Raw genomic sequence first — 23,610 nt, forward strand, 5'->3', positions numbered from 1 at the left:
AAATTATGAGCTTTATGATTTGTAAGGTCAGCTATATGTGAATTCTCTAGTAAGTACAAACGTATTTTTAATAGTTGGGGAAAAAAAAACCCAGAATGTTTTCTAAGAATTGGGAGTTTTAAGAACCTGCAATTTCGTAAAAATATTTTCACTACAAAAATTAAAATATTAGGCAATCTTATAGAAGGATTCAGGACCATTTTGTTGTTGTCTAGAATTATACCTGTGATCTCAAGCCTCTCCATTTGACAGACATTTTCTGAGCACTAATTTCATACAAGGCAGCAGGGCTGAGCACTGCAATTAGGACTCAGTAATTCAGAGACAAATAAGTCCTGCCCCTGCTCCCAAGTTTCTCATAGTAATCTGTTTCCTTCTTTGGATGTTCAGGACCCTTGGCTAATGTCAAAGAGATTTATGTTGGAGACCATGAGCTTTGGTTCCTAGCTGTCCTCTGGCATTCAGAGCCTAAACAGCTCCAAGATGGTAGAGATCATTGACATGCCTTTATTGCTCCTACGAGTGATGAAAAGTGTGCCCTTTAACCTACATGAGTGCAGTAACAATGATTTCACTATGGCCAATATTGCCAGACCTCATGATTTATCAAGAAGAATCCAGAAATCAAGACTGTACGTAATTACACCCTAGAGGGCTATATTTAAGAACAGGCAGACAGGGAGCCAAAGGAGGTGCATGAAATAAGAGATGCCAAGGAAAGGTCTCTCACTTAAGACAAAGACTATTGATGAAGATGTTCCCTGACACTGGCATGTTTGGTTCTTCATTAAAGAAGAGAGAAAAAGAGAATGTACAAAATGTAACGTTCGTAAAATTCTGCAAAAGTAGTATAAAGAAAATAGAAGAAAGAGGAGGAGGAGGAAGGAGGGGGAGAGGGGGAGGAGAAGGAGAAGGAAAAGAAGGAGAAGAATGAAGAAAGAGAGAGAGAGGAAGAGAGAGAAAGAAAAAGAAGAAAGAAAGAAAGAAAGAAAGAAAGAAAAAGAAAAAAAGAAAAAAAGACAGAAAGAAGGAAGTTCTGTTATCATATGAAAAAGAGAAATCATGAGATAATAAGGAAGGTAACTAAATTAGAATGGCCAAAGGTCTGGCCGATTGGTGGAGACAAAACTTTTTTTTCCTCATCCTGAGAGCTGCCATAGAGTGTGTGTGTGTGTGTGTGTGTGTGTGTGTGTGTGTGTGTGTGTGTGTGTTTGTAGGACCTGGGCCAGTTAAACAGGCGTGGTTGGGACTGGGACAAACTGGAATGTATTTCTAAAGGTGATTAACAAATGGGTTCTATTCTGATCCAGCCATTTGTTGCCGTGCAGAACAATTTTAAATGTTGAGCAACCAATTTAAGACATTCTTTTTTTAAGATCTAGTGTGGCCCAAACAAAACATGCCTGGATCACTAATTTGCAGGCTCTTTTCTAGAGCATCTTTCATAACTTTATATATTACATGCACGATCTGAAGCAGCAAGTGCAGTTCAAGACAAGTTTCTTTCCCAATGCAGAAACTTCCAACAGAAACCAGAGCAGGGAGAGGCACTGGCACCCCCACCGCACCCCTACCCTGGCTTCCTGTGCAAACTGTACAATCTACTTAACGTTCTATGTTCATGTGAGTCTTTCAGAATATACTTTCCTCCAGCCAGGCGATCCTGGATTTGCACAGGCAATTCTGTTTCATTTGCTTTCAAATGTTCTCTACTCAGAAAAGGTCTCAACTGAGTAGGAACTACAGTTGAGTTGGGCATAGGTGAGGATATCTTCAATTCTGAATCTTCCCTAAATATCCATGGTAAAAAAAAAAAAAAGTTTAGTAATAAATTATTCAAATGCGCATTCATTCTTGAAACATTTTAAGGATGTTTACATTGAAACCAGATGCCTCCCCCACAGACAGCCCCCATTTCTGTTGATTTTACAGCTCTACTGCTCACTTCAGTCTTCTCAGTAGGGTCTTTGTTTCACTCACGAGGAGAAAGAATGTTCCTTTTGTTTGCTTTTCTTGCCATCACTGTGGCCAGCCTCTGGAGGGAACTCCCGCCATGCTGTGATTTGGCCAGCATCCCTTTCATTTCACTCCTGAAAGTCACATACACACATGGTGGTAAATGGGTTCTGATACACCACGTGCTTGGGCTTTTCCTACAGCCCCTCTCCTCTGTGTGGTTGGAATTCTGCAGGAGTTTGAGCTGCAAAATAAGAAGTTGAGTCAGTTTGGGAAACGCATCGCATAGGGCAAGATGAAGGTAGGATTTCTAGGGAATTTCTGGCCCTTCAAAAACGTCATCTGAACCTAAAGCTTTTATTTCTAATCTGAGCTGAATCCATAGGCAAGCAAAGACTTAGCTGGAAGAGTCATATTTGTTAAAATGCCTGAGCTCTTGCCATGGGGGAGGATGGGGAGCATAGCTATTTCCAGGGGTGTGCTTGTTCTTTCTCGATGGGTTGGCAGTTGAACGTATAGCAAGAACCCAAAGGGAGAAATGTCTGAGAGTAAGTAAATGTCAAAAAGATAACCGAACACATTTCCACACATTTTTATTTGGCCTGGTTCATCCATTCATTTATTCGTTTGTTAAAGAAATATTTATTTACACCTGTTACGTATTGCTGGGCTCTATGCCGAGGACTGTGAGATAGCAGTGCATATCTTCTGGTAGAGGTGAAGAAGAATCCAGAAAATTATTAATGTGACAAAAAATATGGAGGGAAACACACGGGATCATGGGAGACCAGAGAAAGGTATTCAGTGTGGACTAGGTAGAATAAAGGTAGAGTGAAAGAAGCTTTCTGGAAGGAGGTCACATTCAAGGTGACTATGAGTAGGGGTTAGCTAGACCAGGGTGTCTCAGACTTCCATGTGCATAGTAATTATCTGGGGATCTTATAATATTCGGGATTCTGATTCCAGATATCTGGGGCAGAGCCTGAGATTCTGGATTTTTAAGGAGCTCCCTTCCTTGACAACTTGATCTGAAAATAGCACCCAGCCCCCACCTCCACCCCTCCCCTGTCCCCTTATCCTACTTATTTTTCTATAAAGTCCTTATGAATATCTGATATTAAACATTCATTTATTTATATATTATATATGGGGAGACCCCACTTAAAAAAGGGAAGGGACTTGTCTGTGGTCATAAAACATAATGGCTGAATGAGGAGTACATCCCAGATTTCTCTCTTTTCCCCCTTGGTTTATCTGTTTTGATTTTTATTAATTTTAAAAGTGTATTTATTTTTGAGTAGGTAGTATGTTCATGTGGGCTAAAATTCAAAAGGCACAAAGATTGCATACCACCAAAGCCTCTGCCCCTCCACTCCTCTGAGGTTCCCAATAGACAAATCTGTTACCAGTTACCTGCATATCTTTCCAGAGATGGTCCACGTATATATAAGCAAATACACACATACATTCTCCAATACCACCCTCACCCCTTCCTTAACCTAAATGTTAACATATGGTTCCACTCTTCTGCATTTTGATTTTTTTTTGTTTCTAATATGATTAGATGATTGGTCCTTATCAGTACATGAAGAGCTTTCATATTCTCTCTTACAGTGAAAGGTATTCTATTGTATGGTATACAAAAACTCAGCCCTACCGAGGGGCATTTATTTGCTATTCTGCAGTGAGTAACATGTCATTTTTGCACACAGGTGATCAGTAGGATGAAATTCGTAGAAGTGGGATTGCTGGGTCAAAGTCACTGTGCATTTGTAGTTTTAATAGACATTGCCAAATGGTTCTCCGTAAAACTTGACCCAGCAGCAGCGGATTTTCCTACACCTTCATTAACGCTGTGTTAACAAACTCAGAAACCTTTGCCAGGTTTATGAGTATGAAACAGTTCAGTTTTAATTTGCCTTTCTCTTAGTATGAGTGAGTTTAAGCATCTTGTTATATGTACCAAGGCACTATTTATATTTTCTGGTCTATGAACTGTCCATTTCCTTTTTTTTTTTTTTTAATTTGTTTGTTTTTGTACTGGATGGTTGACCTTATGTCTCACTGATTCATAGAAACATATATTGAGAAGTTACCATTTCACTAGTCACATTGAGATTGAACATCTTTTCATACATTTAAATGTCCCTGTATTTTCTCTCTTGAACTGTCTTTATATAGTTTCCCTCCCTTTTTCTTTTGGATTATTGATCTTGATTTGTAGAGCCACTTATGAATTATAGAATCAGGCTTTGGGACCCCATTCCAACCTCTTACACGTGGCCATGCTGTCTCCTCTAATGACATTGTACTTTTCTTCATTTCCTAGAATGGAAGAACATTTTATAAGTGGACATGTAAAAACCAATGTCCTAAATACCACAAACTCAGAAAACGTAGCCTCAAAACCGATTGTTTTTTTAAGGGGCAGGATAATGTGAGTCACTTAATTGCTGGCAGACACATCACACATGAACTTTTAGAATAGAAAATGCAGCAAACCTATAACAAATTTTGCAAGCAACTTATAAACAGAGGCTACGGTCTAAGATATTGATCATAGTTGGTAGAGAAGAAAAAAAAAAACCCAGTGATTAACTGCAATCTTCAAACTCAGTTTAAATGCAACCTCTTCCATGATGTCTTGGTATCCCTGGATGGATGTTTCTCTTGTCTCTGAATTCCCAGAGAACTGTGTACCTCTCTTAGGATGACTATCAATGTGTGTTTTTGTTATAGTTAGTTTCATGCAAGTGTATTCCCAAGAGCATCACTAATTTCCTCTATTGCTTATAGATTTTTTTTTTCCTGAAGGAAGTCTTGAAGGCCCTAAGCCACAGTCTTCTTTTTTAAAGTCAGGTTTATGGAGGTATAATTTACATACAGTAAAATTCACTCTTTGCGAGTATACAGTTTAGTGAGTGATGACAAATGTATACAGGTGTATAATCACCTCCAAAATCAAGATACGGAACATTTCCATCACCACAAAGTGTTCCCTGGGGCCCCTTCACCATCAGTCTGTCTCTCCATTTTCAGCCCCTATCAATCACTGATCTGATGTTTGTCCCTATAGTTCTGTCCTTGCCAGAATGTCATATAAAAGGAATCATATACTCTGCAGCTTTTTGTGTTTGGCTCTTTTTTACGCTAAGCCACAGCCCTTTGCAATGAAACCCAGGGGAAACAATTTCCCCATTGCTTTGTGGAATTTAGGCTAAGTAGGCTTGCTCACCAAAATTATGTGAGTGGTTAGACAGTGGTCACAAGGAAGGAGTGAAAAGGAAGTGGGAGAGAGGCAGAGCAGAAACTGATACGGAGACAGAAAAAAAGTTTAATATTTGTTATAATGTTCTTTATTGCTTACTTTACTGTTGCTTTGTATGGAGCACTGCCACAGTGCCCAGTGTTTTGTGTAATCTGCATGAGAACCTTACAAATTGTTATTATTCCCATTCTGCAGATGAGGACACTGAAGTTCAGGTTGTTTATGTGGTTTATCCCCAAACAGAACTCTAGTGAATGAAGTACTGGGATTGAACTGAACTCTGATTTGAAAGACTTTGTTTTATGCACTTCTCCAGGCTCCCTCTCCCCCAACATCTTGGAAGGGAGAGGTAAAAAGAAGATCTATAAGCTCTGGTTGGAGGAGTTTTCTTTCACTTACCAGAAATTCACTCACTATAAGCCCAGAAACTAGCACAGTCCCTATTATATAGTAGGTGCTCATTAAATACTGTTAAGTGAACACGTAAAAGAGGAATCTTACCTTTCTGATCCTTCTAATGTGAACATACTGAATTTTTTTCCCCAGTGGCTCACTGGTAGTTTTTCAAGTATCAAATTTTTCTTATTTTTTAAAGTTTGCTTTTCTACTCCAAGTAAAGTGCAAATTATCTCTCAATCTCTGATTTTGTGTCAGGGTATGTTATCTCAACATGTGCATTGAAGGAGTGTGAGCAAGTTTTAACATCTCCTTTTGGATTGTCTATTGTTTGAATGAAGGTTTATGTTCATTAAAGACCACTCCAGAGGCAATATTCAGTTAATCATGACTTACTGTGTTCTATTTCTAGAATGTAAGGAGCAAAAGTCAGTATTAAGTAAAATGAACTTAATATGAATACCTAGACAATTTTCGTAGATATTTGATGTCTTAGATATATTTGAATACACAATAGGATATATATATAAAATAGTATTGGAATTAAAGGAAAATCTAATCTTACGGTACTTTAAATTGCTAGCAAACCAATAGGGTACATGGCAAATTTCTTCCCAAATAAGACTATTGCTTTTCTAAAAACAATCTGAATGCTTGAAAGCAGATGAATATGTCAGGAATGTTGACAATATCACTTTGTGGAATGTTGCGAAATGATGTCTGAGGACAAAGATGAACAATGTAAAACATAGCATTCTATCCTATAAACGCATGCACTTTCCAAAGAGGTTTCCAAAGTATTTCAGGGATGTTTTCAATCCTTTGAATTTCTCATTATCCCTTTATGTAATTCTGTCTCCCAAATAGTTTCTCTCTGGGCCACGAACCTTGTCAGTGGAAGGAAGTATAGTGACACCTGGGTTATTGGTCTAAGTAACCACTTTTTATTTAAAACATTTGCCCATTCGATATCCTGGACCTTCCAATGAACTTTTGTCTCAGAGTATAGTAAAAGCCTATTTTAATGGCAGACCTGTAGAATGATACTAATACCCACCTTTAAATTAATTGGTCAATTATGCCCACTGGCAGATTTTCTACCAATCTGCAGAGGGAATTGTAAGGGCTGGCAATTTCTTGAAATAGCAATGTACACTTCTATATGTGGCAATAGCACAGCAGACCCTGTGCTTTATCATTGCAACCCAAACTAATGGAATGCACTCACTGTAGACCAAACAAACAAAAAACAAAAAAACCAAAAAAAAAAAAAAACCACCAAACAAAAAACCCATAAAAAACTCAAAAAAGAACCCCACTAAATTATTACAAAGAAGCAAAAAGTACTTTTGAGCATTTTTTTTTTTTTTTTTTGTCATTTGCCTTCAGCACAGCCGTCGGTAAAGGAAGGGAAATTTAACAAAGGGAAATAGGAAAACAACACAGAGGAAGTGAACTTTTGCTTTAGAAGACAAGGCAAGGCTGGTTTTCCTACCAGCCCTTCACATGGATGCTGCCTCTTCTCATTCTTCAGGGGGATGGGGACAGGGGAGGATAGGGACAGGGATGCTGAGAGCAGAAACTAGAATAAACATTAGGATTGTAGGGTCAGGAGAAGTTAAGTGCCAGGGGAGAGCTCAAAGATGTCAGAACATGCAGCCAGAGCCAGAAGAGAGAAGGAGGCATCGAGACCACTGTCCAGGAAGTCAAGGAGTGGGGCCACTTCGAGGACATATTTGGGAAGAGCCCTGGAGGACTCCTTGAGAAGCAGATGCAAAGAACAGGACCAGAGAGGTGGACAGGTTAGCACATCCTGGGAGGCGGCATGGCATGGAAAACAGAAGCTGATGGAAACTCAGAGGTTGGAGGCACCGCAGCAATCTGAAATCTGGAGGGCTCAATTCCTCCTGCCCACCCTCCAGATACCCAGTTAACTGCCATGTAATGTTAATTGTAATTCTCCCCACCTCCTCAAGTCTGCTTCTTCTTCTCCATCTCTCCCACATTAGACCAGGCAACTGAGACTGCAGGCTCTCCTCCCAGACGGCCTGTGTGTAGAGCCCTTCTCTGCCACCTACTGGTTTTGTAACCCTGGGAAAAGTACTTAGCTTCCGTATGCCTCAGTTTTCCCATCTGATAGATGGGAATGCTAATACTAGTACCTACCTTACGGAACCGTCGGGAGTGCGAAATGAACTAATGCCTATGAACCACTCACATGGTACCTGGCATAGAGGAAGGACTCAGTGTTAGTTGCTGTGTTAGTTTCCTAGGATGAGCAAGTTACTCCAAACTGGGGGGCTTAAAATAATAACAATAACAACGTATCCTCTCTTGTTCTCGGTTCTTGAGATCAGACGTCTGAAATCAAGGTCTCCACTGGGTTGCTTCCTTCTGGAGGCTCTGAAGGAGAATCTGTTCCATGCCTCTCTCCTGTGTTCTTGTGGCTGCCTGAATCCGTGGTGTTCTTTGGTCTGTGGCTGCCTAACTCCAGTCTCTGCCTCTGTCTTCACATGGCCTTCCCCACTCTGGGTCTGTGTGTCCCAAATCCCCCTTTCCTTTCTCTTATAAAGATACCAGTTATTGGGGTTAAGGCCCACCCGAAATGCCAGGATGACCTCATTGGAAGAGCCTTAATTACATCTGCAAAGACTCTGTTTCCACATAAGGTCATGTTAACAGGCACGGGGGGTTAGGACCTGGACTATTCAACTCACTACCATTATCACAATTATTTTCAATTCAGGAGCTTCCCATCTCTCTTAAAGACTCTGAAAACAGTCTCCCTGCATACAGTCTTCACATGACAATCCTTTCTCAATACATAGCCCCACTGATCTTTCCAGAGTAACTTCCCTGTTTATACCCTTCAGTGGCTCCTCACCACCTGCGGGAGAATATGTGACATGCTGAGCGAAGCCATGGCCGGGTGCCTGCCTCATCTCAGCAGGGCCATCTCCCACATCCCTCCACTTTGCACGTACCTCTCCAGAATAGGACTGCACTATTTCCTGCCTCCTGGCCTTGCCCAGCCTCTTTCCTCTCCTTATGTACCATTCCCCTCCTTATTGAGGCTTTATGCAACCTTTGCAGTGCAGTTCTTACTTAATCTCCTCTGAGAAGCCTTCATGGGAACCACCAGCTCCTCCCTCCTGCCTGGGCATTCTCCCCCAGACCCCAGGAATTGGCTTTTTCCTCTTTACCTCCAGTGCATCTTTGATTTCTCCATCACCAAACTTTATTCATTGTTCTGTAAAGGCCCATTAATGTTTTTGTTGCTTTGTGAGGGTTGCACCCTACTCAACTCTACATCCCAAAGCCAGTGTGGTCGGTAATTGAAGGCATTGAGTAGTAGATGGGTGGATGGTTGGATGGATGGATGGTTGGATACATGGATGGATGGGTGGATTGATGGATGTGTGGGTGGATGGATGGATGAATGGTTGGATGGATGAATAATAACTGGGAAAAGGAAAACTGAGTCATGGATCATATGGAACCACAGGGAAAAACCTGAACTAAAACTGGGGCCTTCTGCAATAAGAAGATCTGACCAGTTAGTTATTAGAAGAAGGAATGTGGCTACTTAGGACTTACATCTGTGTAGTGGAAATTATGAACAACTATGTATATAAACAGTCCTGTACATGATGCTCAAGGTAACTGCTGAACAAACTCATAGCTCCCCAGGGTACCCTGATTCTTCTCCATTTCCAAAGTCCTAAATTAACAAACCACTTTGGGACTGGATAAAACATGGTTCTCACCTATTACACTTTAGTATGAAAAAGATTCACTGGTGTATAAATTTAAAATCAAGCTCCCTAGACCCCATCCTCAGAGATTCTGATAAAATCAGCCTGGGACAGGCTCAATGATTTGTAAAGAGGTTAAAAGTGCAAATCCTGTCTCTACCCAATCCACTCTGTGTGACCTTAGATTGTGTCTTAATTCTTCATCTCTGAAGTGGAGAAAATAATAGTTCCCCTTCATAGGACTTTGGTGAGTGAAGATGGCAATAAGAAGAGTCTGACATGGGGAGGTGCTCACAAAAGGTCCCTGCAATCATTGCTGTCATTATCCATATCCTTATCCATATCCATACCACCACCATTACCACAATCATCTTCTTCATCAAGGATTCTAGATCAGTGGTTCTTAATCCTAGCTGCCTAATAAAATCACCCGGGAAATTTGAAAACAGATCCTAATAGACTTCTGGAGTGGATCTCAGGGAGCGGCATTATTTTAAAGCATCCCGAGTCTCCACTGTGTTGTCACAGTTGGGACCCAGCAGGCCCTAGACCGGCACTTCTCAAACTTGAACGTGCACACGAATCACCGAGAGATCTTACAAAAATGCAGATCCTGACTCAGTAGGTTTCAGGCTAGCTGAGCATCTGCATTTCCACCGTGATGCTGGTGTTGCTATGCACAGACCCCTCTGTGAGTGCAGCCCCTCAGCCCAAGCAGATGTGGTGGGCGCACGGCTTCTTCAGGGGTTCGATGTCAATACGGGGACCAATTGTGATGGATGCCATGTGGCTCCTGGTTACACCCGGGCCTGTCACATGCCTCGTGCCACACTCTGTCTGGAAGCTCCCCCAGTTTGTCACTAACACTGCCAAACCCTGGGAGGAGACACAGGCAGGCTCGCTCTGACTTCTCTGATAAGATATGTCAAATGAACATTCATTACTGTCCCAGGAGCCCTTTCAGAAGGCATTTAAGGAAATGCCACACACTTAGCACTCTAAAGATTTCAAAGCTCAGGGTCATCGTTTTACCCATAAAAGGGCCATTTGTGTGTGTGTGTCTAAACTGCTAAGCCAATTGCTCTGCTGAGTGGGAATAGTATTGTCGCCTCTGTTTTTGGCACTAATGACTTGTGTGTTTTCTAGACATCATTAAATACCAAAGTCCCTGGCCCTCGATTTGGTCCAGGTATAGTGACTCAGAGGTCTCCAGTCACACTGGGCAGGGGAGGGAGTGGAAGGTTACAATCAGAGCCGGCTAACAGAGGATGTTAATTCTTCAAGACTGCGTTGGCATCTTGCAAACTCATTGTGATTTCCTCAAAGCAGCCCCGTCCAAGGTTTAAGTTGTCGGCGAGGCCCTCGCTGCTGAGTATATGACTGGACTCACAGCATCCTGAAATCACCCCAGAAATGAAGCCAAGAGCAGCTTCACTTATCTCGCGTGAACTTTTGGCTGCATGTTGATTAGGCAAAATTATGAGTTATTTAAATACCTGATTACAAAGACTCTTACTGTTTACGTGGCAAACCAATCCTTTGGATTTTCATTTCATATTTTATGATTCATAAGATCTAGAGTCAATACTAATTATATCTTTTAGAAGGCATGCATTATTTATCATCCTCATTGCCAGAATAATAAAGGCCAAGACAGACCTTTCCACGTAGCCCATAAGGTAGATATTATTAGCCTCAGGTTACTTAGAATGAACTTGAGGCACAGGGAAGGTAAGCACCTTGCCCAGGGTCCCCCATCTAGTAAATACAGAGCTGGTATGTGAGCCGAGCACCCTATCCTGGCAACGCTCTCAGCCGCGGCACCGGACCCCTCTCGTAGGAATGTTGCTGTTCGGCGTTTACGAGAGTGCTCGGTACCTGCCAGGCACCGGGCCCAGGGCTCCACATGGATTGTCTCCTTTCACCCTCGAGATACCTGTATGGGTTAGGCACTATTAATTTCGTTTTCCAATGGAGGAATCTGATCTTGGAGAAATGATGTAACTGGGTTTGAGCCAAGGGCTCATGTCCCCTCTCCTCAGTCCCCTGCCGCTCCTTCTCCAACCTGGAGTGAAGGCTTTCCGAGTCTGTCCATGTGACAGTTCCCTCAGTGCCCACTCCTGTCCACTCTGCCAAAGTCCCCTTGCCATGTAAGGTAACATGGATCAGCACGTGGATCAGCATGTGATTCCAGGATCAGCCCGTGGATCAGCATGTCAACATCTTTGGAGGCCATCATTCTGTCTACCACTACCACCTCCCATGTCAACCCTCTCTCATGTCAACGCCACGCGATTCTTCATCTGGTCTCCTGCTTGAATCTTCTCTCTCTCCTGCCTCCTCCAAGGCAGCCGAAATGATCTGTTACTTTTTTTTTTAATGTTTATTTATTTATTTAGAAAGAGAGAGAGAGTGCGAGCGGGAGAGGCAAAGAGAGAGGGAGAGAGAAAATCCCAAGCAGGATCTGAGCTGTTAACACAGAGCCCAATGTGGGGCTTGATCTCACGAACTCATGACATCATGACCTGAGCCAAAATGAAGAGTCAGATGCTTAACCAACTGAGCCACCCAGGCATCCCCAGAGTGATCTTTTAAAATATAAATACGTTCCTTCACACCTTGTCCATACCTTCCTGAGGCCGTGCTCTGACCAGGCCACTCTCTGTCCTCCTTTCCCACAACTATCACCTCACTCCCTTTGCCCCTGCCACACCGGTCTCCTTGCTGCCTCTCCAAGGTGCTGAGCACAGCCGTGTCCCATCACAGAGGCTTTCCGTTGCCTGCTCCCTCTGCCCGGGACACTGTTCCCTTGTTATTTACATGGTTCTGTCACTCACTCCATTCAGGTTTCTCTGATAGAGTGTCACTTATTCATCCCCACACCACTCTCTCCTCTTAGTGTGGTTAGTTTTCCTCAGAACATTTCTGAAGTTATATTGTAGATTTCCCTGCTTTTCATGTCTCTCTCCCTTCCCTGGAATGTAAGTCTTGTTCTCTGCTGATCCCCAGGACCTGGGACAACGCTTGGTGAGAAGTGTGTGCCCAATACTTGGACCAGGAAGGATGGAAAGGAGGGAGGGAGGGAGGAAGGCAGGCAGGCAGGCAGACCAACAGGCATACAGACAAAGGGATGGGAAAAAAGAAAGAAAGGCATGGTAGAAGAAACTGACTTAGTTGATTCCCCTTTTTATGGTTGTATCTGAGGTCTTATCCCTTCAGAAGGATGATGATCCAAGTACCTCAAAATGAAAGAAATCACTTTTACTCTTTTAATTGCATATTATTTATAATGCAGTTAACCGCCGCCCCCCCCCCCCCACATTGAAATAGCCCCACTCAGGTACAAGCTTCCAACAGCACAAGCCTGTTACTTGATATTATTACATCTGCCACCTAGAAGCTGGGTGGAAGCTCTCTGTGTCTCAGTGTCCTTGTCTGTAAAATGGGTATAATAATGCAGCCCGTATAGGGCTATTAGGAGGATTACATCAATTAATGCTTGCAAATCACTTAGAAGGGATCCAGGGACAGAATAAGCATCATGTACATGTTTATAAATTTAAAAAACCAAAATTTTACCCTTAAACTCAAGCTATTCTCTCTAACACTCCATTCAAACCTTTATTTAATTTAGCAAGACATTTGGAAACGTTCAGCTTTTTACTTAAATCAATCTGTTTCTGCTTTCTTACAAATCAGGAAAGCACTCGTTCATATTTCTGTTAAAGTAAAATGGCAAAGTGTATCTTTGCCCGTTTTTTTTTTTTTTTCTGACAATGGTCATATTCTTACCAAATGTCTCTTCTACGGACTAGGGCTGTTAACGACGTTTTTTAAAATAATGGGATTATCAAGTTTAGGATTTCACTTGCTCAGACTGTTTTACTTCAATCCTTCAGACTGCCCTGAAGTCATCCTAAAAGACACTGTCATTTGCCTGGCTTTCCAGGGTGCTAGGGTTTGAAATCTGACACTTCATTTGCTGCTTGCCTCACCACCTTGGACAGGCTGCTTCCCCCTTATTAAGGAAAAGGCTGCTCCATTTGTTTTGGCTCCAACCAACCTAACAGTGTCTTTAATTCAGCGACGGGCTGTTTTCCTTGGAAGTTAGAGAGTCCAGTGGTTTTGGGTCAAGCTCGAATTCTTGCTGGTAGTTCCAAACTGGAAGTCAAATGACTTCCCTCAGCAGTGGTGGAGGCAAGAAAGTGGGGCCAGCCTTGGAAAGTAGATTTTGAATATTGTAGGCTATTCATAATGGTGCCTGATGAAGTACAGCCTAATGCTGTTCGAGGGTGATATGGACAAATCAGTTCATTATTCTGTTCAAACGCATGGTCCTGATACCTGTATTTGTTTGGATAGAAAGCAGTTTCAAGCTAATCCTAGGAGTCAAGAATAGATTGAAAGATTACCTGCTGTATACAGATGCAGGACAGATCTTTTCAGGGGAGATCAAGTGAAGGCCATTCTAGAAGGACTAAAGGCTGGATAGACATTGGTCAGAGGAAGTTTCAGGTTGGGAGAGAGAGAGAGAGAGAGAGAGAGAGAGAGAGGTAGCTCATGCCCAGGGAGAGGGTTCATTGGCCCAGTGCCTTTTCTCTGCCAAGAGCTGTGATTTGGAACAAAGGAAGGCAGCTCTCAGAGCCAATAGCAAGCAGCTTGGGCAGCTGTTGTCTAGGTCAGGGGCACGATGAGGCTACGCATGAGTTCTCCAGACTTCCCGCACTCTTGCATTAATAACCAAGGTGAACTTCTTGGATCTTGGAGATAAATCTTTTCTCTTGTCTCTCTCAATTGTTCTGATATTCTAGGTTCCAGAGCAGAGAATTTTTTTTTTTTTTAACCAGAGGTCCATGGATCTTCTCAGGGTATCCATGGAAGAATTCAAAAGGTTCCTGAAAGCTCAGAAATTGTCCACAAAATGTTGTATGCATATGCATTTCCCTGGGAAACATCCCCTACTTCCTACCAGATTCTCAAAAGGATTCTGTGATTTGCCCTCCCGCAAAGCTTAGGATCACTGTTCAAGATGGTAACATATATCACTTTAGAACACTTTGCACTTTTCTCTCTTTCAGTCTCTCATGATATGTGCAGACTTTGGCAAAGCCAAAGTGTTATGAAAAAGTTTGCACACCATCAGAAGACCTTGGATAGCAAACTCTAGTGGTAAGGGTAGTCGAGAGCCTTCACGAGCAGCTCTAGTCTGAAGGGCCATATGGGCAGACGTAGTGTCTTAGTCAGCTGTGAGCTGCTATAACAAATGACCATAAGGTGCTTAAACAACAAACAACGTTTCCTTACAGTTCTGGAGGCTGAAGTCCAAGATTAGGGTGCAGATAGACTGCGTTCCTAGTGAGGAACCTCTTCCTGGTTTGCAGATGGCTGTCTTCTCACTGTGTCCTCATATGGTGGAGAAGGAGAGGAAAGCAAACTCTCTAAAGCCTCCTGTTCTAAGGGCACTAATCCCATCACAAGGGCTCTACTCTCATGACCCAATTACTTCTCAAAAGCCCTGTCTCCATCACATTGGAGATTAGGGTATCGATATATGTATTTTGGGGGACACAAGCCTGCAGTCCATAGTACCCGGGGCTGGCCCAAACAAGCAACTCAGGAGCCTTCCCTCGAACACAGGCACATCCAGGCAAAACTATCCAGACTGATACAGGTATCAATGAATAAATAGGATTATGCTCATAATAATAAAACTATTCACTGACCACCTACAATATGTCGGGAGCTTTGGATACCTTACCTCATTTGATGGTCACAATAATCTCATGAAATGGATACTATTATCTTTCCCATTCTACAGATAAAATAACTTAAGCTCAAAGAAGTCGTATAAATTTCTCAAGGTCATTATGTGGTAGAACAGGTATTTAAGGCCAGGGTTGTCCAACCCATGCTTCCTCCCAACTTAAGTAGCTTTGTGACATGCCAACAACCATCATGGCAGCCTGAGGGATACTGATTAATTTAAGGTCTCCTTCAGGGCTCTGATTTTATGATTTTTAAAGTTAACTGAAAGAATCACAAATCAAGCAATCAATTTGTAAGTCACACACTATGTTAGGAATTAGGAGGGATAACCAATTTTCTTCCCAAAGGGACCGCCAGGCATACCCTGAGGGGCTGGGATTTCTGGAACTCTGTGGAGTTAACAAGAGGAGACTTGGAAAGTTAGAAAAGCGAGGGGGAGGCTACATTCCAGACATAGCATATGGTATGAGAAAGCACCAAATTTGGAGTGGGACAAACAGATGAAGAAGGTGTCAAGTTCTCTGGGGAGGAGTAGAGAGTAGGAGAGGCTATACACAGGGTAAAGCTTGACAAGATGCTGGGGTGACTTAGCTGAGCCTCAAATAAAGGAGAACCATCCCAGAAGCCAAGGGGCCTCCCCTCCCCCATCCTAACAAAGGGATATTTCCACAAGACAAGGGGGGACCGAGTCCCAGATGGAAGCTGACTGCCTGTTCTGTAGGGAAGTCTTCGCTTCTAGCAGAGAACTCTCCAGTCATAGGAAAACCTATCTGAGTGGCAAGGACTGGTCCATTTGCAAACCATGGCCCACTGAGGGCTTGACTCGGAGACGAGTGAACAGTAAGGAGTTAGAGGAGGAGAGTGGTAATTGAGTGGGAAGAAGAGAGATCACAAAGGACTGAGAGAGGGCGGCGGCTGAGTCCCAGCACAGGCAAAACCATCTTGTATTCGTTATGGGTGCATAACACTTAATGCAACTCAGATTATGAATGCAACAACCTCCTTCTCCCCCACCCCCTATCCTAAGAAAGTTGCCCCAGGAGGGAACATGTCTGGAATGGCACCGCCACGGAAGGCAAGCTCAACTTTGCGTCAAAAGCAGCCCTGCCAGTCTCCCCGCTACTTTTCCCATGGGGACAGACACTGCGTTCTTTGGGGGAGGCCTGGAGAGCTGCTGAGTGTCCACTACCTGAAGGGCTGGGCCAGGCATGGGAGCTCATGAGAGTCGGGAACTGCTTTCTCCGACACACAAGATCAAACGTCTTGTTGGGAGCTCACATGCTTCTCAGAAATGGAGGGCACATCTGCTCTAATGAAAACATGTCCCTTTGTGAAGTCGCATGGACTCCATCCTCGGAGCCTCCAGAGGGGCGATCTTCCCTGTGCTGGAGCTCCCCCAGTGCTCCTGGCTCCCAGTCAAGCATCCGCCTCTGTGTCGGCTCTTTTTCCACCTCCACCTCCCCAAGTATGCCTTCCCCTCTAGTGGGTTAAATTTAGCTCTGAATGAATGCAGAAAGGAGAACACATTTATGTAAACACAGATCAAGTAGCTTTCAAATATAGGCTCGACACATACAATTGGCACAAAAGATCCAAGCTTTTCTGTTTCCTTCTCTTTCTCTCTGCTTTTCCTGTCTTATCGTCAGACCCCTACACACTTTTCTGCATTTAGTGAAGCTAGTTAAATATATAGCTCGGAATGTGGGGCTGTTTGTCTTTGGACCAGAGAAAGCAGAATCACTTGAGTGATTGAGGAACATCAGGAGTCAATGAGAGTCCTAGGTGGTGGTGATCATTTTCATTTATTGATTTGATGGTCTTAGAAGCCCATCAGAAACTTGGAAGCCTCTTTTGTCTCATGTATTAACAGGGTTTTTTCTCCCGTGGACCAAGCCTGTGGCTGCTACAGTGTTGCACAGATCTGCAAATATTTCCCTGCTGACCAGTCATTATGTCCCTAAGTCCCTAACTTTGAGGTCACCCCTTTCCCTGTAGTCCTTCACACTCACAGAGCATTTATAGTTCTCAGAATACTTTCTCATTCATGAGTTCCTTTCATCTTTATAAGAACCTAGTGAGGTAGTTAGCTGTCCCTCTTCCCAGTTTACAAACAGAAAGTCTCAGTGTGGAGAAGTTAAGTGACTTGTTTGAGGTCACACAGTGAGTGGCAGAATTAGGATTAGGACCTAAGATCGACACTTTTTCTTATGCTCTTTCCACTCTACCTTGAGCTGCTTTGGGGAAAGGCACTTTGTCCAGGGGGCCCCATCTGGGAGAGTTGGATTTCGTAAACATTTGCTAGCGTATGGAGGGTGAGTAATCATGTGAGATTGAGACCCCAGACCTTACAAAGGGCATCATGTGGGCTTAGCATCTAAACGTGGTAGGGGCTGAAGCTAAGCTTTCCCAATATGATTACTCATTCTCCAACCAGGAGAGCACACAGGACTGAACTGATAGGCCATTGTCACTTCCCAGCCAGCACCACAGGACGTCTCTCTCCTGTCAGTAATGCTGACTTCCAGAATGTGTACAGCATTATCGAGTCATGGCTAACAATGAAAGTGTCGACGGCCACACTGCAACAAGGGATTCCAAGCTGACAGGGCACATCGTGATCATTGTACTAGGGCAAACTAGACTGGCCCCTAAGCTCTCTGAGAAGCCAATGACCCAATTGTGTCTGCTGGCATTACATAACCAGACTGGCCTTCCCAAAGACTTTTTCCCTTTGTAGCTAATTTGTACCCAAACCTAGAATCAACTCCACCGAAGAGCACCTTTAATACCTAGGTATGTAGCTCTCTTCCCAAACATCCCCAAATCAAGCCTGTTTTCCATCTTTTCCTAGGACTTCATCCATCTCTTCTTAAGCATTTCCTTCTCATTCCTTCTTATTTATAATTATTAAATTGATTCAGTCCAAAAGATATGACTAAGTGTCTATGAATCGTTAAAAAAAGAGCCTGGTAATGACGTTTCTAGACAACAAATGACAGAGCAGAATCCCCCTCTATGAGAAAATACAAGTACCAACTAATGTGAGGAATTTTAAGAATAATAATAATTCACCCCCTTTCTTAAAAAAATGCCTACATAAAAGGATGGATAAAACCAAGTCACTCACTTGGTCCCATCTATGACATTATTAATGAAGCAACATCGGGTTGAGTAATTAGGACCTACTGGTTCTGGAGCAGCTGCTGTGGTCACTCTTTTCAGTATTTTATGCTGATGCCCTGATCTCTCACAACACCCCAATGAGGTTAAAGTTATCATCCCATGTTAAAGAGAAGGAAAGGGCACCTAAAAGAATTCAAAGGGTGTAGTCGATGAATCTCTGGGCCGGGATTCACACTTGTCCGTAGAGTTCATGCCTTTTTTCTGTGTAACACCCACCTACTACTTCCTAATCCCACTTTTCAAAACTGTTATCAGTAACAGGATTATTATGAGCCAACATGTGAGTATCAAGCAAGACAAATGTAGAATGATCCTTAACTACCCTGCTCTAATTCCCATATACCTTCCTTATACCACTTCATTTCCTCTCGTGAAATGATGCTGACCCACAGCATCAGTCAGCTGACATGTCCAGAGTGAACCAAGAGAAAAGGAAGCCATCAAACTAAGATACTAACGTTCACTTCTAGATAGATTTCCAACTGCTCATTTTGAATCTTCCATGTACAGAGCCTAGTCAACATATATCTTAAGTGACATCCAGCCTAATCTTGGTTGGTTCTGTTTTCTAACTTCTCTTTCTTGCCCCATGGAAACTCTCTAGATGAATCTATCATTCGAATCACATAGAGAAACACAGCACATACTTGAAATCCCATCAACTTTCCTAAATTGTTCACAACCAAAGGAGCCAAAAGCCTCCAACCACCGTTCCCCTCCTTTTGATTCTGTGCAGAGCTACCACATATGTTTTGAATGACTACATATTCTATAAGACCCTAAAAGGCAAAAGAGAGCTCATACGAATACAAACACTGTGGAGGACCCGGGCATTCCTTTTAAAATTACTTTTGTCAAGAGAAAGCTTCAGGTTACTCTGAAATTTCACGCTCCTAGCTTCCACTTAACAAGACTTTAACTTTTACTCACTCAACGGGTCTTGGCAAGTCATTTCCCTCTCAGTTTACAGGGCTCCTGTTTTCCCCCCAGGGGAGTAGGCTGTGTTCATCTGTGGTTCCCAAAGGACTCATGCTCTAAAATAGACTGAAACTTTTATTAATAAAACATCTATTTTGCAAATCTAGCATTCCGTATTCTCTCCATGTAATGCTTTGGAATGCAGCATCTATCAGAAAAACCATTAAACAATACGGGTAGTGCTTACACAACACAATTTAATATCCCAGCATGAACTAGTGATTCGTTACACACATTCTGCACCATTGTAATAGATCTTTCCAGATTGTAAATGTGTGGAAGACAACAAGTCACCAATATTAGCACTGGACTATGAGTTCTTTGTGATATCAAGCCATAGCCTAATGTTTAGTACAGAATAGCTACACAATAAAAGTTTATGAAAGAAGTGGCATAATTTGGGTTAGAAATGTCTGTGTTTGTAATGGATTCAATGATTTTTCAAATTCTAAAATGTAGAGATTTGAAGGCAGCCGTGCTGTGAGAGGAGAAGATGTTTTCCCTCTGCTCTGTGGCCAAGCATCAGCCATTCATTTCACAAGCCTTCCTGTTTCACTTAGGATTCTTAGTGACAAGCAATAGAAACTGATTCCAGTTGATAGGAGCAGAGAAGGCAGGAACTGAAAGTGTATTCACAGAATAGCCGAGAAGGCTAGAGAAGGGGCTTGGACAATGGGCAGGACCAAAGGTGAGCTACCAGCCTGAAAGAATTCTGGGATGCTGTGTCTTCAAGATCCTTGGCAGATGCTCATGCCTGACTGAGCCCAGATTGCATGCCATATTGTCGCTTTTGTGGGATCTGGGGAAGCAAGTGTCTGGTATTTCCCAGGTTCTATGATGAGAGGTGGCTCTCAACTCTCACTATGGCTTGTGATATGGGAATTCCCCAAAGAGGAAAGGGGTTTGCAAATTGGGCATCCAAACAACATCAGTCGGCTACACCTCTACCTGGACAAAACCCCAGGGTTCAGCATTCTGAATCTCATCTCTCCTTTGAATTTTTGCCATACATGCCTTGACAGTCTTCAACGCTGAGTAAACACACAACCAGTGTGTATCATGGGTCTTAGGTAGTTAGAAACCACTGAGGAGGTATACACAATTGGTCACGAATCTTTTGTCTATTTCTAGTAAACTCAGTACAGTGGTTCTAAACCCATCCCTAACCCCTACCTCACCCCATAGGAATTTATTTCTGTATATGTTCAGGGAAATGTGCTCCAGGAAATTTTGATGCAAACTTCTGGTTGGGAACCATGTCTCAATATTTCCCATTTTCCACAGCTTCTTTACAAATCATTTCTGTTCTCTTGAAGTCCCCCACCCCACCTCCACCCCAATGATCCTTCCATTAGGTGGGAAAACAAAGCCACGTGTCACACACTCAACTTTTCTCTCCTTCATCTTAAAGTTTCTTCTTGTTTCTACCCATTCCATCCTCCTGCCCTGCTTAATTACTCCTTCCTTCCAAAGCTACCAGTGCTCATGGTCTAATCTGAGACTTAATACTTATTTTCCCTTCTGATCGTGTCTCTGGCCTCACTTTCCTGATGCCAAAATTCCCTTCATTCCAGAAACATTTCAAGTCTTATCTGACCTAACGACCCTTTAACTTGACCCTGCTTCCCATAGACCACCTTCCTGTTCCTCCAATCACCTTCATCTTTCATATCCAAAGATCTGAAAGGAGTGGTTTATACTCATAGATGCTTTCCCTTTACTTTTCATTCATTCTCAACTCCCTATAATCACTTCCGGGCTGACTTTCCACACACACACACATTACTGTCCCAATGTCACCTATGGCTTCCTGACTGCGCAAGCCAATAGCCTCTTCTTAGTCTGCATCCTTCTTGACCTCTCAGAAGCATCTGACCCTTTTGAAAACCCCTTTTCTCCTGTTGTGGCTTTTGATACAAACACCCCTCCTGATTTTTCCTTCTGCTTCTCAGATGATATTTCTCAGACTCCTTTACTGGGCTTTCTTTCCTCCTCCTTCCCCTCTTCCTCCTCCTCCTCCTCCTTCTCTTCTGAGAGAGAGAGAGAGAGAGAGAGAGAGAGAAAGAGAGAGCATGAGCAGGGGAGAGGGGTGGGAGGCAGGGAGGGAGGGAGAGAGAGAGAGAGGGAGAATCTTAAGCAGGGTCGACACTTGGCACGGAGCCTGACATAGGCCTCCATCCCACGACCCTGGGATCATCACCTGAGCCAAAATCAAGAGTCGATGCTCAACCACCCAGGTGCCACTCTTCTCTTCTTGTTCTGTTTTCTCACTCTGGCCATTCTCATTTCTTTAGCTATAACCTCAAAATAGATGACACCCAAATTTATATCCCCAATCCTGATTCTTTTCACCTGTGATTCAGAGTTTTCCAACTGGTCATTTCCAACAGGTGACCAGGCTCTTCTCCCATCCCATCTCCCTTCTTTACTCCTTTAAAAAATTTTTTTTTGTGGTAAAATATACATGACATGAAATTTACCATTTAAACAAATTTTAAATGTACAGTCCAGTTCTTATTCATTACTTGCTTATTACAGGGGTCTGCCCCCCCCCCCCCCCCCCCCCCCCCCGCCAACCATATCACTTGCTGAACCTGTGCTGAGTGCTAAAGAGCATGGGCTCTGGAGAGTCTGATCTGAGTTTAAATCTCAGCTTTATGGCTCTGGCTGAGTCTCTCAACCTCATGGGCCTCACTTTTCTCATCTTGTTACTCTCCACTATTGTTGGGTACACAGTCACTCTGCTGAAGCAATAACAGCTTGGTTTATTTGTGAGCAAACACCCTGGAAAGAACTTGTCCTGTGGGAGCTGGTGCTGGAAGTGAGGAGAAAATGAAGTATTTGAAGAAAGGGATAGATCTCAGCCAGAAAGTAGGAGTTCTGGATATATATTGGAGTGAGAATGTGGAATCTGGCATTGGCTTCGATTTATGACACAGACACAGCTCCACCCACACCCGTTATGAAAAGGAAGAGAAAACAATCAATCAGTAAAACTGTTTTGGGGACTAACTTCAGTCTTCGGGCAGAGGAGTAATTGCTCATCAAGTGACAGGTAAAACCTCTGTGAAAGTTGAAAAGGCAATTTAGTTGAATTGCAAGAATTTGCCCAGGAAAGAGGTGATTTGGGGAAATTTGATGTGCATGCCTTTTAAAATGCCTTTCAAGTCCTGTGTTTATAGAATCATCAAGGGTCTATAGAGGTCACATTGCCTTTTTTTTTTTTTCTTCAGTGTTTATGATTTCATTTTATACAGGAAAGCTTACTTATGAATGTTCGGAATTTTAGCAGGTCCCTCCTGAATATTAAGAAGTATTTCTTTTGTTTTTAGCATTTATTTCCTTTTGGACTGGGTCTGATCCATCTTTCACATTCAGCCCAGGGCCTGTCGCAAAAGATGCACTTTAGTACTATTTAAAGAATAGGTGAAGCATTTCAGTGACCAGATCCCACTTGCCCTTTCCAAGACGGCATACGGAAGAAAAGACTCAACGTTTCAGCCCAGAATGTCACAGGATAATGATCAGGACAGATTGCCCTTTACAAAGCACCTTTATATAGTTTATCTCATTAATCACTGAGGACACTCCATTTTTCAGATGAGGAAACTGAGGTTCAGAGCGGTTAAGTGAGCTGCCCACGGTTTCACAGCTAAGTTGTGAAGCCCCTCCTGGTGGAGCTCCGAAGGCTACAAACTCTCTGCTGTCTTCCTAAGTCGCATTTGGCCTCACAGAGGGGTGGCCTGTTTTAAGCTATACCCTGCCCTCGGTCCACTTGACGTTCGAGGACCTCGCCATCTAAGGCATGCGGGCGAGGCAGCCCTTCCCTACTGGAAACGTCCTCACGTGAAGCCCAAGTATCTGGCATGCGCTAGAAGGCGGCCAGAACACTCGGTGGCCACAGCCCACACGTCACAGTTCGCGCTCGGGGCCCCGCTTTCTGCCTCAGGCCCCTCTGTTGGCTGGCACTGGCGCCACCTCGCCCTGCCCGGACTCAGCGCGCGTCCACCCCGGAGCCGGCCGTGCGCCCTAGCCTCTCGCCGTGCGCCCTCGCCCCAGGTGCCCACCCGCACGCGCGCTCCCCGTCCGCGCCTTGGGGACCCCACCTCCCCCGCCGCGACAGCCCGCCGTCTCCTGCCCGCCTAGAGCCAAGGGGGGCGGCGGCCGCAGGTCCCCCACACCCCAGGGGCGGAGCGAGGCGCCGAGACGTCAGGGCGGAGGACCAGCGCGGGGCGGGCGCGCCCTCCCGGCGGCTGCCCGTGGCCCACGTCCCCGACTGGCGCGGCCGCCGGCGGCCGGGAGCTGTGC

General features: G+C 43.7%; 1 protein-coding gene and 1 long non-coding RNA gene across 13 annotated transcripts in view; one reads left to right on the forward strand and one right to left on the reverse strand.

Moving 5' to 3' along the window:
- Positions 1-23,610, forward strand: part of PALM2AKAP2 (PALM2 and AKAP2 fusion) — a 480,648-nt gene that overhangs the window by 129,243 nt on the left and 327,795 nt on the right. Inside the window, exon 1 of one of the 10 annotated variants that reach the window (XM_060609054.3) lies at positions 23,247-23,361. The exons of the other annotated variants lie outside the window; for them this stretch is intronic. The gene's annotated coding sequence lies outside the window, so the exon portion shown is untranslated. Of the gene's footprint in view, positions 1-23,246; positions 23,362-23,610 lie in introns of those variants that run through there. 10 annotated transcript variants of the gene reach the window in all.
- Positions 1,848-19,342, reverse strand: LOC132663092 (uncharacterized). Of its 3 annotated transcripts, none has more exons than XR_009602892.3 (4): positions 19,255-19,342; positions 14,680-14,771; positions 4,227-4,281; positions 1,848-2,200 (listed from the first exon to the last, which is right to left on the reverse strand). It is a non-coding gene; the product is annotated as an uncharacterized LOC132663092 (long non-coding RNA). The 3 variants fall into 3 exon arrangements; XR_009602890.3 differs by having other exon boundaries at positions 14,680-14,778; XR_009602891.3 differs by lacking the exon at positions 14,680-14,771.

This window comes from Panthera onca, chromosome D4 (genome assembly GCF_046562875.1).
Source record: "Panthera onca isolate mPanOnc1 chromosome D4, mPanOnc1 haplotype 2, whole genome shotgun sequence".
Taxonomy (NCBI): Eukaryota; Metazoa; Chordata; class Mammalia; order Carnivora; family Felidae; genus Panthera; species Panthera onca.